This window comes from Rana temporaria, chromosome 5 (assembly GCF_905171775.1).
Source record: "Rana temporaria chromosome 5, aRanTem1.1, whole genome shotgun sequence".
In the NCBI taxonomy this organism is placed as follows: domain Eukaryota; kingdom Metazoa; phylum Chordata; class Amphibia; order Anura; family Ranidae; genus Rana; species Rana temporaria.
The window spans coordinates 236,680,505-236,698,537 of record NC_053493.1 but is presented as its reverse complement, the minus strand read 5'-3'; positions in this window follow the sequence as shown (position 1 = coordinate 236,698,537).

The window sequence follows — 18,033 nt, the reverse complement described above, 5'->3', positions numbered from 1 at the left end:
TAATGTGCGATTTTATTCTTATTATTTTTTTTTATCCAGACATAGACATGGCGGAAGGAACCGCTCATTCATCTAAAGCTTGCCCTTTTCCTAAATGTCCCTAAATTACAATCCTTGCTAGAAGATACTAAATGGCATCAAATCTTATGAACAAAGAACACGGAGGAAAAATGGGTTTGCTTTAAGGGGATATTTAAATACGGGTATTAGCCAGTACATCCCGATAGGAAATATGTTTAAAACGGCTAATAAAAGTCATGGGTGGCTTAGCTCCAATGTAAAAATAAATACAAAAGCAAAATAGAAGGCCTTTAAAAAAATACAAGCCTGAGGGTTCATCATCAGCATTCCAACTTTACAAAGAAAGCAACAAGAAATGTAAGGGTGCAATCAGGGTGACTAAAATAGAACATGAAAGGCACGTAGCGGAGGAGGAGAGTAAAAAATAAATCCCAAGAAATTCTTTAAATACATATAGTAAGAAAGGGAGGTCAGATCAGATTGGTCCCATAAAGAATGATGAAGGGAATCTCATTACTAAGGATGGAGAAGGTATTTAATTTATTCTTCTCAGTCTTTACAAATGAAACGGGGGGGCTTCAGTAACCAAAACTGCAATGTTTATTCTCATGACACGTCACAGGATAGGGACTGTAGGCTTGTTCTTAAGTCGTTCCTGTGTGTAAGTTGGAACAGGTACATTTTTAAGTATAGTTCCAGCCAAAAAATACATTTTTAAGCTTTTTGGATAACATAGGGAAGGGTTCTCACCCCTGTAACATTTGTTTTGCTGTCTTTGTCCCTGTTCAGAAGATTTCACCTCACTTTCTGTCCCAATGACAATTGGATTTTGAAAATGTTTTGTGTTATTAGGGAAACAAGGATTGGTGATAAAGCATCAGTGGAGACACCTTATATTAACTCTTACAGGAGAGAATTTCCCTTCCTAGGGGTAGATTTCCTCTCACTTTCTGTTGTCTCCCTCCGCTTGTAAGTAGGAGTCGTTTGTAAGTCGGATGTTTGGAAGTAGGGGATTGCCTGTATTGGTTTTAAATTGTATAGTTATAATAGCTGCTTGATGTGTATTTAAAAATATTTGGAATAACGTGTATATCTATAAGCGCTGGTAGAGGGGATTCTTTTTAACAGATGGTTGATTGATCCACTTGCGCTTTTTTTTTTTTTATCTGACCTTCTATGAGTAGGTGAGTTACCATATAGATAAAGGAAGGCCCATAGATGTGGTGTATCTGGATGTTGAAAAGGCATTTGATACAGCTCCCCATAAATGTTTACTGTACAAAGTAAGGTCTGCCGGCATGGGCCAAAGGGAGAGTACATGAATTGAAAACTGGCTATAGGGGTGAGTTCAGAGGGTAGTGATAAATGGGGAGTACTCAGAATGCAACACAAACCTGGGGAATGCCCAGGGAAAAACCAAGCCTACTTACCGACCAGCTTGCAGAAAACCAATTAACCTGTCTACCAGGGCTGTGGAGTCGGTAGATAAATGTTCCGACTCCGACTCCTTAGTTTTATGTATTTCCGACTCCCCGACTCCGACTCCTCTGTATTTTATACATTATTTGAGGGAAAGAAACGCAACCTACCACAGGACTACTGGCTGGGAAGCCAACAGTCTACTGTATTGCACAGTTTAAGCAAAAGACAAACACAATGAAAACAAAGTTTTATAAAAAAAAAAAATATTAATCAATCAAGTGGCTGGATAGTAGCAGCAGGCATAAACATCAGGAACAGGATCTTTACCAGTTCAAAAATACAAACCACATTATTTGGTTGTTTTAGAACAAAAACAAAGCTTATGTATAATGAACCAAAAAAAAATCTGTAAAACCTAGAAATGGTTTATATTAATCTTGAATGAATGAAAAACTTATAAAGCGCGGCGCATGCGAACTGAATCGCTTCTGGGCGCTATGAAATGTAGTTCTAGGCTTAGCAAATGCAAATCAATTCAATGTAGAGTTCTAAGGAAGAGAATTGCCTCTGCCAGATCCTCTTTCATAGAGGCTCTTAAGTCAGACTTAATTATTTTTAGGGCTGAAAATAATCTTGCGACACTGACTTGGGTGGGTGGCATTGCAGTAACTATTCTGGCCACATCACTAACGATCTCTGGATAAACAAGGATGGCTCCTTCAACAGTAAGTTTTGATGAGCGATCATACTTTTCAACTTCTTTTAGTGCTTTATAAAACTCCTGTTGAAATTTTTTTATTTGGACACTTTCTGGTTCTCCAACATGCGTTCCCTGTAAAAGCAGAACACAACACTATGGAAAGTATAAGTATTGCAGCTCCTAATTGTGCGTTGCGTGCCATATAGTGAAGCACATGAAAAGCGCGCTTCTTCACGGTCACTTAACGTGTTTGTTTTGCGGTTACGTGAGGCACTGCATGCATTGGTCTTTATTCTTACAGTAGAGAAGTCATTAATTATAACTTTTTGTGAATTGGGACATTTAAACTTGCTTTTTTTTTTTTTTTAATTCCAATCTAAATTTAGTAGGAGTCGGAGTCGGTGCATTGTTTGCCGACTCCGACTCCAGGTACCCAAAATTTCCCCCGACTCCGACTCCACAGCCCTGCTGTCTACAGTATGTGTTAAAAACAGGGGTTCGGTCCGCACGCATTTGCAAACGCATGCGTGAGCCACAGAGCCACGCCAAGGCACCCTGTAATCTGTGGTCCTAACACTAAACAATGAGCGTCCCCACAGTGGAGGCACATGCATTTTAATGGATAGACAGGGGCAGGTGAACTGAAGGGAAGCCACCCCTCCTTTAAAGGTACAAGAGCACACCAAGCACCCAGCATGTAGCACAATGGCTGCAAAGGTGTTGGTACACTGATGGACCAATATAAACACCACAGGTGAAGCATAAACATGTCCACTGCCCCCATCTATAGCTGGCCATAACAGTAAGTAGCATTGGAAGGCTAAAACAGATAACAACAAAAACCTGGGGAATGCCCAGGGAAAAACCAAGCCTACTTACCGATCAGCTTGCAGAAAACCAATTAACCTGTCTACAGTATGTGTTAAAAACAGGGGTTTGGTCCGCACGCATTTGCAAACGCATGCGTGAGCCACAGAGCCGCGCCAAGGCACCCTGTAATCTGTGGTCCTAACACTAAACAATAAGCGTCCCCACAGTGGAGGCACATGCATTTTAATGGATAGACAGGGGCAGGTGAACTGAAGGGAAGCCACCCCTCCTTTAAAGGTACAAGAGCACACCAAGCACCCAGCAGTACTCAGAATGGTCTGGGGTAAAAAGCTGGGGCCCCCCAGGGTTCTGTCCTGGGACCAATCCTATTTAATTCATAAACGACCTGGAAGATAGAATAAACAGCTCAATTTCAGTATTTGTGGACAAAACTAAGCTAAGTAGGGCAATCAATTTCTCCGCAGGATGTGGAAACCTTGCAAGAAGATCTGAACAAATAAACGTGTTGGGCAACTACATGGCAAATGAGGTTTAATGTAGAGAAATGTAAAATAATGCATTTGGGTTGCAAAAATATGAATGCAAGTTACTCTCTGGAGGAATCTATGATGAAAAAGGATTGAAATGGTTTGCAGAAGGCTGTATCATACTAGGTGGGGATTTCAACATCCCCCTTACCCCCTCGTATGATACCTCCAATGGTCACTCTCATGTCCCGTATAAATCACTGAGGAGGATTAAGACTCTACTAGAATCACTTAAACTAGTGGACACCTGGAGACTCCTACACCCCACGGACAAGGATTTTTCCTTTTTTTCCCCTCCCCACAAGAAATATTCCAGGTTAGACCTGATCTTTATCTCCCAAAGAAATCTAACTGAGTTGTCAAAGGCGGACATAGGCATCATTGCACTCTCAGACCACGCCCCAGTAGCTGTGACATTATCCCTGGGTTCCAAACAGAAATCCCCGTTCAACTGGAGACTCAATGCATCCTTGTTGACTGACCCAACTGTCCATGACAGCATCCGAGAATCCATTCAAACATATTTCAGACTAAACAAGGACTCTGACACCAACCCGCTCAATAACTGGGAGGCACACAAAAGTGTTGTGAGAGGAGAGTTAATTAAATGGGGCGCGAGACGGAAAAGGGAGAGAGCAGAGGAGATCACCCGACTCTCAAATACCATTGCCAAACTCGAGACACTACACAAGAAATCATTCTCGGAGGAAGTTATGACTGACCTGACCAGACATAGAAAATCCCTCACACAACTATTGAACTTCCAAACTCAAAAATCCCTATTTTTCAAAAGGAACATATTTTATGAAAAAGGTGACAAAGGAGGGAAACAACTCGCCAGGGCCCTTAGAGATGCTACTTTAGCAAACCAAATATACTCAATTCGAAATAGCTCAGGTACCCTGGAACATTCCTCTGAGAAAATAGCTTCAATTTTCCATGACTTCTACGCAGGCTTATATGATCTCCCACCACAACACAAACCACACTACATACACTCCTCCAAGGAAGAAATGATTCTTAAATTCTTGGCGGACAGCAAACTCCCATCACTTCCTTCAGAGGAGGTCTCCATCCTAAACGAGCCCATCACAGCTAATGAAGTCCAAAAGACAATCAAAGAACTGAAAACAGGGAAAAGCCCAGGTCCTGACGGTTACACGTCTCAATACTACAAAACATTCTCCCTTATCCTCACTGACCCACTGCTTAAAGCCCTTAATCACCTAGCACAACAACCACATGACTCCAACTCCCTACTTTCGGCCCACATTGCCGTAGTCCCAAAGCCAGATAAAGACCACACAGACTACGCAAATTACAGGCCCATCTCCCTCCTAAATCTGGATATAAAAATTCTGGCAAAAATTCTAGCAAATAGGATTAAACCCCTCCTATCGAAAATCATTGGTCCTGAGCAAGTAGGCTTTATGCCTGGTAGGGAGGCCAGGGACAACATAACCAAGTCACTGAACCTAGTCCATCACGCTAACATCTCCAAAATCGAGGGCCTTCTCCTGTCCACAGACGCGGAGAAGGCCTTCGATAGGATATCATGGGACTACCTTTTTGCAGTATGTTCCCACATTGGTCTTGGGGGAAATATCACGGGTTGGATTAAGGCCCTCTATCAAAACCCGACTGCACGAATTAAGGTCAATTCCACTTTATCTGACCCTATTAATATCCGCAATGGCACCCGACAGGGCTGCCCCCTGTCCCCTTTACTTTTTATTTTGTCACTAGAACCACTCATTAGGACCATAAACTTATCCCCAGACATCAAGGGTTTCACGGTTAAAGATAGGGAATTCAAACTAGCGGCCTATGCCGATGACCTTTTATTTTTTATTACCCAGCCACACATTTCCATGCCTAATTTATCTAAAATATTCAAAACATTCGGTTTCATATCAAACTTCAAGATCAACCCGGCCAAATCTGAAGCGCTCAACCTTACCCTTCCACCTGATAAACTTAAACTACTTAAGGAGAATTTTAAATTCAAATGGGAAAAAGAGTCCCTGAAGTACCTGGGAATCAGACTCACCCCTGACCTAAGCTCTCTATATCAAACTAACTTTGTACCCTTGCTAAGCTCGATCTCAGGAGACCTCAGGAGATGGAACTCCGGATTTTTCTCCTGGTTCGGCAGGGCCGCCATCTTAAAGATGGTAGTTCTCCCAAGATTATTATATCTCTTCAATGCCCTCCCAATCCACATACCAAATTCCTTCTTCTCCAAACTCCAATCGGTGCAAAGGGGATTCCTCTGGTCACATAGAAAATCCAGAATCTCAATGAAAATTCTCAAACTCCCCAAAAATAGAGGCGGCCTGGGCTTACCAGATTACAAAAAATACCACTACGCCTCCCACATTACAAGGATAATAGATTGGCACTGTAACGGCCCTAATAAGGACTGGGTACAACTGGAATTATCATACTCCTCACGTTCCCTTCTGTACTACCCCTGGACCCTTCATTCCAAATCCTCTAAAAATTCCACCAATCCACTCATAGCCAACACGTTAAAAATATGGCACAAATTAGCTGGACCCTACAACCTAGCCACAATTCCAGGCCCTCTGACACCGATCACTGGAAACCCAGACTTCCCCCCAGGACAGAACCAAAAGTCCCTACCACTCCCTAAACCCTCCAAAAAATTCCTAGTCACACATTGTATGTCTGGCAGTGCGATCAAAACCCTGACATCTCTTAGGACCGAATTTGGCGACACAAGCATAAACACCTGGTTCTACCTACAACTTAAGGACTTACTAGTAAATAGCAAACATAAAACTTCCTTCTCTCAAAACCTGACACCCATGGAAGACATCTGCCGTAGGAGGTCGCCAGTACTCAAAACCACCTCCCTGGCATACAAATGGCTAGTCGCCCACGACTCCGCAGAAGCTACCAAACACAAGGAGAGATGGGAAGGTGACTTAGGCCGGCAATTTAACGAACGCCAATGGGAAAGAGCCTGCATATTTGCACATAAATGTTCACTAAGTACCAAACATCAAGAAACTTCTTATAAAGTACTTACGCAATGGTATATTACACCTGTGAAAGCCCACAAATGGTCACCGACGATCTCTGACACCTGCTGGCGCTGTAAATCAGACTTGGGCACATTCCTGCATATTTGGTGGGAATGCCCCCAGATTCGCACTTTCTGGGAAGATGTTTCTACCTGGATCAAGCACATAACTGAAACTACAATCACTTTGGATGCTGCAGCCTGCCTACTTCATGTCAACTCCTTCTCCATACGGAGGTATAAAAAATCATTAACGAGGCACCTGCTCACAGCGGCAAAGTCATTGATCCCCCTGTTCTGGAAAACAGACAGGGCCCCAGGAGTCAGAGATTGGTTAGACAAGGTGAGCTATATTTACAAAATGGAGGAACTAGTTGCAATGAAAAATGAACACAGCTCCACCTTCATTGAAAATTGGTCACCTTGGGTTACATTCACTCTCTCAAAAGAATATAAGTCCCTTTCCTCTCACTAGATTTACCATTCCATGGGTCTAACACTCAATAACCTTATACTTTAACTTCTACGTTCTGTACCCCTTACAGGGGTGACTACTTCCTCATGACATTGTCTAATGATACTCCTCTCAAGCCTTCAGCCCACACCCTCCAGACAAAGTGCCGTTTCTTCATGCCTCCAGACCAAATCCCCACCACACGCCCCTCCTCTCCCCCTCCCTTATCCCCCCTACTTTTTCCCCTCCCCACCCCTCCACCCCCCACCTTCTCTCTTTCCTTCCTTTCCTTTATGCCATATCAAATAAGATTATATAATTTTCCATATCAGATATATGTTCATTTATATATCAAACCCAATTGTATACAACTGTTTATGCTATATAAGGATGTTATTATATCCTATTTTCTGTACAATCATACTTTTGCTTCAATAAACCTTGATTGTGAAAAAAAAAAAAAAGAAAAAGGACCTTGGGGGTCCTAGTAGATTACAGGCTCAGCAATGGCACATAATGCCAAGCTGCTGCAAGCAAAACCAACGGAATAATGGCATGCATTAAAAAGGGGATTAACACCAGAGATATTATAATTCTCCCACTAGACGAGACTCTGGTCTGGCCGCACCTGGAGTATGCCATCCATTTCTGGGCATCGGTCCTCAGGAAGGATGTGCTGCAACAGGAGAGAGTCCAGAGAAGGGCAACAAAGCTAATAAAGGGACTGGAGGACCTTGGTTATGAGGAATGATTACGAGCACTGAACTTATTCACTGTAGAGATGAGACGCTTGAGAGGGGATATGATTTCAATGTACAAATACCATACTGGTGACCCCACAATAGGGATAAAACTTTTACGTGAAAGGGAATTTTAAATTAGAAGAGAAGGCATTCAAACTTAAACTGTGTAGAGGGTTCTTTACTGTAAGAGCGGTAAGGATGTGGAATTCGCTTCCACAGGCAGTGGTTTTAGCAGGGAGCATCGATAATTAAAAAAAAAAAACTATTAGGCACCTGAATGACCACAACATACAGGAATATGCAATGTAATACTGACATATAAAAGCACACACACAGGTTGGACTTGTGTATTTTTTCAACCTAACAACGACTCTAAGCACACAGCCAAAATAACAAAGGTGGGACAACTCTATGAATGTCCTTAACCACTTCCCGACCGCCGCATGTATATGTACGTCCACAGAATGGCACGTACAGGCAAATGGGCGTACATGTACGTCCTTGCCTTCTCGCGGGTGGAGGGTCCGATTGGCGGCGTATCGATCGAGTGATCCCTTATATAAGGGAGACTCGATCGATGACGTCAGTCCTACAGCCACACCCCCCTACAGTTGTAAACACACACTAGGTGTACCCTAACTCCTACAGCGCCCCCTGTGGTTAACTCCCAAACTGCAACTGTCATTTTCACAATAAACAATGCAATTTAAATGCATTTTTTGCTGTGAAAATGACAATGGTCCCAAAAATGTGTCAAAATTGTCCGAAGTGTCCGCCATAATGTCGCAGTCACGAAAAAAATCGCTGATCGCCGCCATTAGTAGTAAAAAAAAAAATTAATAAAAATGCAATAAAACTATCCCCTATTTTGTAAACGCTATAAATTTTGCGCTAACCAATCGATAAACGTTTATTGCGATTTTTTTTTTTTTTTTACTAAAAATAGGTCGAAGAATACGTATCGGCCTAAACTGAGGGGAAAAAACATTTTTTAGATATGTTTTTGGGCAATATTTATTATAACAAAAAGTAAAAAATATTGCATTTTTTTTCAAAATTGTCGCTCTATTTTTGTTTATAGCGCAAAAAATAAAAACTGCAGAGGTGATCAAATACCACCAAAAGAAAGCTCTATTTGTGGGGAAAAAAGGACGCCAATTTTGTTTGGGAGCACGACCGCGCAATTGTCTGTTAAAGCGACGCAGTGCCGAATCGCAAAACCTGGCCTGGGCATTTAGCTGCCTAAAGGTCCGGGGCTTAAGTGGTTAAGTGGCCCTGCTAGAGCCCAGACATGAACCTGATTTGAACATCTCTGGAGAGATCTGAAAATGGCTGTGTACCGACGTGCCCCGTCCAACCTGATGGACCTTGAGAGGTCCTGCAAAGAAAAATGTGAGAAACTGGCCAAAAATAGGTGTGCCAAGCTTGTAGCATCATACACAAAAATACTTGAGGCTGTAATTGGTGCCAAAGGTGCTTCAACAAAGTATTGAGCAAAGGCTGTGAATACTTGTGTACATGGGATTTTTTTTTTTTTTTTTTTATAAATTTGCAAAGATTTCAAACCTTTCATGTTGTCATTTATGTGATACTGTTGGTAGAATTTTGAAGAAAATAATCAATCTAATACATTTTGGAATAGGACTATAACATAACAAAATGTGTTCAAGTGAAGCGCTGTGAATACTTTCTGGATGCACTGGAAACTCAGGACCCTGCATTCACTATAGTATGCTTTACTGCATATACAGACTGCTTTTACTGTTGTGGGCTTGGCAACACTTAACCACTTCATATCCGGCTATAGTAATATGACTTCCGCAGGAGGGATCTCCCATCCTGGGTGGGCGTCATTTGTTGTCCTGGGCTTCCCGGCCGTCTAGGCGCGTGCCTGGTGGCCGTGATTGCACGTGAACACAGCAGGACCATGGATCTGTATGTGTAAACACACAGATCCACATCCTGTCAGGTGGGAGGAGACCGATGGTTCGCTCCTAGTACAGAGGAACACAGATCGGTCTCCTCCCCTTGTGAGTCCCCGCCCCTTACAGTTAGAATCACTCCCTAGGAAACATAATTAACCCTTGATCGCCCCCTAGTGTTAACCCCTTCCCTGCCAGTCACATTTACACAGTAATCAGTGCATTTTTATAGCACTGATCGCTGTATAAATGTGAATGATTCCAAAAATGTGTCAAGTGTCCGATATGTCTGTCGCAATGTTGCAGTCACGAAAAAAATCAGATTGCTGCCATTACTAGTAAAAAAAAAAATGCCATAAAACTATCCCGTATTTTGTAGTCGCTATAACTTTTGCGCAAACCAATCAATATACGACATTAAAAATCATTTTGGGTACAGTGTACTAAAAATTGGTCTGGGCGGGAAGGGGATGAAAATGCCCTGTATTGAAGCGGTTAAGTAATCTGCAGAAAGAAAGAAACGCAATTTGCCCAATGACTCCAAACAACATTTTGGATAAAGTTATTTGATTTTAAAATTTTAAGCCTTTCAATTTTTGGTTAAAGCAGCTCTGGAGCTTCTAGTGAACATGAGTAATGCATCCTACACACGATCGGATTTCCATCGGACAAATCTGTGGAATTTTGTACGAAAATGAACCATGAACTTGTTCTGCATACAGACGGCAAAACATTGTTGCCAACATACACATATCTACGTGTTTTTTCAGCTCTTTAGTGCCACCCTTTGGGCAACTTCTAATGTTGTCTCATGGTTGGCATTGGTTCGGAGCATGCGTGCTTTGTACTTTTGGATTTTTTGAGTACAGACGATCGGATAATCCGACAAGACACATTTTAAAGCATGCGATCACACATTTGTTGTTGGAAATTCTGACAACAATTGTCCGATGGAGCGCACAGATTATCCAACAAACCCTGCCATCACACATTTGTTGTTGGGAAATCCGATCGTGTGTATGGGCCTTAAGAAGTCAACTACCTTCCAAGTCTGTCTTTGATAGTTTTTTTTTAGTTCTTTTTTTCTTTTTCTTTTTTTCATTTTGCTAAAAGAAAGGTGATAAAGCAAAGTAAGCTAAAAACACAAATATGTCTTCCATAAAAGATTTGTTTTTAATGCTAGATTATTACTATGCCTCACTGTTCCTTATTATATGTATATAAGCAGCATTGTAATTGAAAGATTGTATTGTAATGGAAAGAGAAAAAAAATCGGCATGATTTAGGCCCTGTACACACGATCGGATATCTGATGGAATCTAATCCGGTGGATTTTTTCGTTGGATAGCCGATGAAGCTGACTTTCGTCAGTCTTGCCTACACGTCAAAAATCCGACCGTGTCCAACGCGGTGACGTAAAACACTACGACGTGCAGAGAAAAATGAAGTTCAATGCTTCGACTTGATTCTGAGCATGCGTAGATTTTTGACCGATGACTTCCACACAGACGATCGTTTTTTTTTCTATCAGTTTTTTATCCGTAGAAAAAATTTAAAACATGTTCTATTTTTTTTTTCACCGATGGAAAACAAAAAGATGGGGCCCACACACGATCGGTTTGTCCGATTGAAAAAAAGTCCATCGGTCTGTTTTCATCGGACAAACCGATCGTGTGTACACGGCTTAACTCACGACTTAACTCTTGCCAGGTTTGTGAAGTTAACATTAACTGCACAGACCTGGCTAGAGTTAAGCCGTGCACACACGATCAGTTTGTCCGATGAAAACCGACTGTTTGTTTTCATTGGACAAACTAATCGTGTGTGGGGCCCATCTTTTTGTTTTCCATCGGTGAAAAAAAATAGAACGTTTTTTTTAATTTTTCCTATGGATAAAAAACCAATAGATTTACATAGACACGCACCTTTCTGCTTTGCTTTTCTATCTTGGAGGAGTATTTTTATTACAAAGGTAATTTTTCTTTTGTATTGCATTACTCTGCCACTTATTATAATTTCAACAAGCTTCTAACTTCTTTCTGTAAGCATTTTAAGAGCCAATCAGCTCTTGTTTGTTAATGTTATACTCAGATCCTAAAGGAAGTGCTGTCACTTTCTTCAAAATTATTTTATTTTCAGAAATATAATTTTTTATTTTTTTTTATTTCAAAACATTTTTATTTTTTTCAGAAATAAAGTGCTGTCATTTTAACCACTTGCCGACCGTGTAAAGTAAATATACGACAGCAAGAGGGCACTGCCCAGCAGCAGCAGCCGTGGATCATTCAGCATAGGCAGAACAGCGGTCTGCCTATGTAAACAAGTTCACACTACTCTTTTATACAAGCTGAAGCCTGTGTGAAATGCTTCAGAGCTCTTGAATGAAGATCCATTTATTGCACCTGATAACTCCCCATTCTTCAGAATCGTATTACAACAGGCAAATTAACACTTTTTCTCACAGAGGAAACCACTTCTCGAAATGCAGATCTTGGCCCTTAGAGGAACTGCAGTCTGCTCACATAATTTGTAATGAAAACCTCTTTGCCATTCTGAAGCTTCCCTCTAGCCGCTGTACATATCATTTTTATATATATACTGTGATTCTGTACTTGCCAAATATACTGCAGAAATCTCCTTTCACTGAGTCTGGCTGCAACCATTTTAACTGTGTCAACATATTAGCCAGTGAACAATTGCACTTTGTAGCTGTATAGTTGCAGTTTCAGTTTTTGCAATCTAAGGCCCCTTTCAGACTGGGGCGGGAGCTGCGGTGGCGGTATAACGGCGCTAAAAATAGCGGCGCTATACCGCCGGAATTGCCGCGGGTATCAGCCGCTAGCGGTGCGGTATTAACCCCCGCTAGCGGCCGATAAAGAGTTAATACCGCCCGCAATGCGCCTCTATAGAGGCGCATTGCGGGCGGTATTGCCGCAGTTCCCATTGTTTTCAATGGGAAGGAGCGGTATACATGCCGCTCCTCTCACCGCTCCAAAGATGCTGCTGACAGGAGATTTTTTTGTCTCCCGCCAGCGCATCGCCTCAGTGTGAAAGCCCTCGGGCTTTCACATTGAGTCTGCAGTGCAGGAGTTTTTCAGGCGGGATAGCAGCGCTATTTTTAGCGCTTTACCGCCTGAAAAACTCCTCAGTGTGAAAGGGGCCATAGTTTGTATTGCTAATGTAAGTTAAACTCGCTAGTATTAGTATATCCTGATGGCAGTGAAGTCTCCCCACCTTCAGAATACAATGGCTCAGTAGGACTGATTGCCCTATCCACAACCAGGGTGTGATTGGGGGAATCCAAGATTTTTAATTTTTTTTTCCAACCCATTAGTTGAAAGGTTCCCACAAGAGTTTACCCGCATCCAATTCGCATGACAGGAGAGTGTGACCGGCTCTTAATGGAGCGGACAGCTAAAGGTTTCTTTGTGTCTTTGGCTCCATTTCAGGTCCAAATTCAGGCAAATATTCAGACCTGATTCGTCCCTGAAATGGAGAACAGGAATGCATCGGACCCCGTGCTGTGGGCCACGTTCGCACAAATTGTGAACCCAGCCTAATGCATGGGCTGCTTTAGACTGCTGACCTTTTTGGTGTGGAAGGTTTCAGTGGGTGGGGCACATCTCCTTAGTCCCTACACCTGAACAATGCTTATATTGACATTCTGCCCAGGTTCACACTGGGTATGATTTCCTTCGATTTTGAGATGCGATTTCACATGTGAAATCGCATCTCAAATCGGCGGCATTTGTCGGCAATGACACCGTCCTAATCGGTGCGACGCCGCATCTGCGGCGCTGCACCGATTTCAAAAAGTAGTTCCTGTACTACTTTTTGCGATTTCTGGCCGCGATTTACATTGACATCTGTGCAGAAACCTGCACAGATGTCTCTTAAATCGCGGCCGAAATCGGGACTGCCGGCGGGAGTGAAATCGTGCGAGTTCAGCTGAACTTCCGCGGCTTCACTCCCGCAGCCCAGTGTGAACCAGGGCTCTATGGCCAGACTGCTTGGCCAGAGACAATTCTTGAACAGAATATAAAGCCAGTAAAGCGTAAGGAATTAGCATTGGGATTCTTTTAAAAATATTCTTGTTGCATTTCTTGGCATTTTCGAGATGGCCATAGTTACAATTTTGCCCATGCCTGGATAAAAAAACTTAACATTTCAATTTTTTTATTAAATTATTCAAAAGACTGTTATGGTGTACAACGTTTTTATGATTTAAGTTTGATCACATATTAGGAAAAAAGGAAAACTTTTCTCACAACTTGAAGACCCTTCTCTTTATTGTTCAGATTGTATAGGATTGTGCCACCCTTCCAAAAAAATATATTTATATTCGCATACCTTTAGTAGCCAGGGATTTAAAACAACTCTTCTAAATAATAGGCGATCCATAGTTTATAACTGTATATAATTAGATTTTTTTTTCTCTAATGTATATAGAGAATTAATTGTAAATTCAGTATGGATAAACACGTTTGCACTTTTATTTTTTTAAAACACAATGTTAATAATCTTCATCCTTACAAATGCCTAGGGGTAATTATATATATATATATATATATATATATATATATATATATATATATATATATATAAAAAATAACATGGCAAATTTTCCCATTTAATGTGTGTGTGTTGTGGTAAATGGCACATTGGGCCACTAGTGCCAAATATAATAAGAAATTCCTTTTTGATACTTAGTGTCATCTAGTGGCCCAAATTTATGTTTTTTTTCATTGATTTAAAAAAATAAAAATAATTTACCAGCACAGGAAATGGCCCAATAACAACATTTAATTTTTCCTTCTCACACCTTTTTTATTTTCAATTGCTTTTTTCCTCTGTGCTATGGTGAGGAGTGTGCCATACCGGTTTGTCCATTTAGTTACACTCTAGGGAAGAAACTTTTAAAAGATATGCAGAAAAGGTAGATCGAAAGTACAAGGCATTGTGATAGGAACAGACTTCTTGTTGAAATTACAGTAGCGTGCATCTGTGCTACCATTTTCAGATGTTTGCAAAGTGTCACATTTTTGAATATATAGGTGCCATATGAAATTGCCATAATATAAATCAGTTGATAAATGGATTTCTGATCATGTTATCATACATAATTGCCTGTCTTTGTAACTTTGCTATGGTGGGTGGGTAACACCGAAATTCACAGATCCAGTTCAGTTTAGTTTCCATCTTTCATGCCGCGTACACACAACCGTTTTTCGGGTTGTAAAAAATGTTTTTTTTAATGTCATTAAAAACAATCGTGTGTGAGCTTCAGAGCATTTTTCGGGTTCTAAAAAACGGGCAAAAAAAAAAAATTCGAACATGCTCTATTTTTTAACAACGTTTTTAACGTTGTCGTTTTTCAGATTGTAAAAAATGGTCATGTGTGGGCTTTAACGACGTGAAAAACCTGCGCATGCTCAGAAGCAAGTTATGAGACGGGAGCGCTCGTTCTGGTAAAACTAAAGCAGCCCCAAGGGTGGCGTCATCCGCATGGAACTTCCCCTTTAAAGTGCCGTCGTACGTGTTGTACGTCACCGCACTTTGCTAGAGCATTTTTTTTCCCACGATCGTGTGTAGGCAAGGCCGTTTTAATGATCGGGTTGAAAAAAACGTAATTTTTTCTAGAGCCTGAAAAAACATCATTTTTTACAAACCGAAAAACGGTCGTGTGTACGCGGCATCAGCCATGTTAGTCCTTGGTTCGGGTCCTTTTGGTGCCAACAACCTAGTGAAATAACCCTGTCCCTTTAACACATTCTTTTGCCCTTATATGACCTTTTTAACACTTAAAAGTAAAAATTCCAAGTTTATTATTAGCTACATTTTTAATTTTTACTAGGCTTGCTACATACAGTAGGCAGCGCATTGTCCTGGCAGCAGTATGAGTGACTTCCGTCTGCTGCTATATTTGAAGTATAACTAATGCAAAAACCTTTTTTTTTTTTTTTTTTTTTGAATAGTGGTGATGATTAGAACCCCTGTCAGGTTTTTATTGCTGTCTGTGTCCCTGTTAGAGTGAATCTCCTTATGTGTCCTGTTTACAGTTTTATCAGTGAAAGAAAATCCCAAATTTTAGGCTTTCCCCAGAAAAGTAACTTTCCCTTGGGTGTTCTTGTGAACTGGGGGATCTCAAGGATTTCACTAATTTGCAGGAATTTCCTCACTTCCTGTTTGGCTCTGGGACAGGAAGTGAAGGAAAATCTCTGCAATGGGACACAGATGACAGCAAAAAATAAACCCTCCTCTGCTCTATCCAAAATAGAAAAAGACGTTTGGCCTATAGTTCTACTTTTAAGGCATAAATTATCCTTTTGCCCAAATTCTTTTTTTTTTTTTAAATCCTGTAAAGCATTGCACCCATGATCAGCAGATCATTACTGAGGCCCCATTCACACCTGAGCGTAGCATGATTTTACTACAATTGGCGCGTTTTTGCCGCAATTTTTGTACAGGTCAAAAGGTCACTAATGTAAAAAGCAGAAAAACACCCAAATCTGCCTTAAAAAGTTTGAGCTTCAGGCGTTTTGGAGCTTCAGGCTTCAGGCGTTTTGGAGTGGAGATGTGAACCATCTCAATAGAGAATAGATTTCCCCCCCCCCCTCCAGCGTTTTGTAGCTTGAGGCTTCAAGCTACAAAACGCTCAGGTCTGAATGGGGTCTAATGTCACAGTCCTGCACACTGTCTGCATCTGTCCGATACAGCCAGGCAGTTAAACTGTGACATGAAAACTTATCCTTTAAGTTCACCTTTTCAGAAAAAATAAATGCAAATTTTGTTTGCAAGTAAAACATTTTTTACAATTATTATTTTTGGTTTCTGGAGCCTGTAAAGCCATGCACCAACGATCAGCAGATTGCTGATGCCATTCAGATCTCCTGCAGACCTGTCGTATGAGGAAGAAGATACTTGGACAGGAAGAATGACCACAGTGCCGTGGCAGTTCATTGAAAACTACAAGCCGACAGCTGCAAAGGCTGCCGGACCTTGTAGTTTTTTTTATTCACAGAGCTCTTTTGTGAATAAGTGATGTGGCTAGTTGGGCGGAGCCCCACGTGGCCACGTTTTTACATTTTGACAGCTAGCGGGTGGAGAAGAACCCCTGAATATGGGTGTAATGTTATGAAAGGTGAACTTCTCCTTTAATGAACTACCACAGAGTTCAACAGTGCATTGGTAGTTCATTGAGAACTAAAGCCGATAGCTGCAAAGTCTGCCGGGCCTTTTGTAGTTTTCCCATTCACAGAACACTGTGAATGGATGACGAGCCCGGGTGTGCAGAATAAATCCATTCAAGGTTTCCCATTTTGATGACCTACTTCTGGTTTTCAGTTCATGCTGGTTGTCGTCCCCTCCCGTTGAGGTCATTTCTGGGATTCACGTCCCACGCTGACTCTGACAGTGCGATTGCTCCACCAGTGCTTCCAGAGCTTATGGCTTCCATCTGCTGGTTACCCAGGGATCTTCTGCTGCAAATTGACACCACTGGAAACCTATAACACACTGAGACCTTCCTAATGCCGGATCACCTGCCTTAAAAACATGTTCCCTTCATTCTTATATCCTTTAATGCCCCGTACACACGATCGGATTTCCCACTGGCCTAAAATCCGATGGAATTTTTCGTCGGAATTCCATTCAAGCTCTCTTGCATACACACTGTCAGACCAAACTCCGACCGTCCAAAACGTGGTGACGTAAAACACTACGACGAGCCGAGAAAAATGAAGTTCAATGCGTCGATTTGATTTTGAGCATGCGTGGGTTTTTTCTCCATCGGAGTTGTACACAGACGATAGGAATTTCCTATCGTTTTTTTTCCATCGGAAAAAATAAAACCTGTTCTATTTCTAGACGCCAACGGAAAAAAGTCAGATGGGGTCCACACACGATCGGAATTGCCGATGGACTTTTTTCATCGGAAATGCCGATCGTGTGTACGCGGCATAAGTGTTTTTAATCCTTTTTGGGGATATTAAAAGTTTTAATTTTGCATTTAGAGGCGCCTTTTCTTCTGTTTGTTATCCTCCCAACAAGACAACAACTCTAAGCACGCAGCCAAGATAACAAAAGGAGTGGGTACAGGAAAGCTTTTTGAATGTCCTTGAGTGGCCCAGCAAGAGTCCAGACTTGAATCAGATTGAACTACTCTGGAGAGATCTGGAAATGGCTGTGCACCAACGCTCCCCATCCTGATGGAGCTTGAGAGGTTTTGCAAAATAAAGGATGGGAGAAACTGCACAAAAATAGGTGTGCCAAGCTTGTAGCATCATACTCCAAAAAGACTTGAGGCTGTAATTGGTGCCAAAGGTGCTTCAATAAAATATTGAGCAAAGGCTGTGAATACTTGTG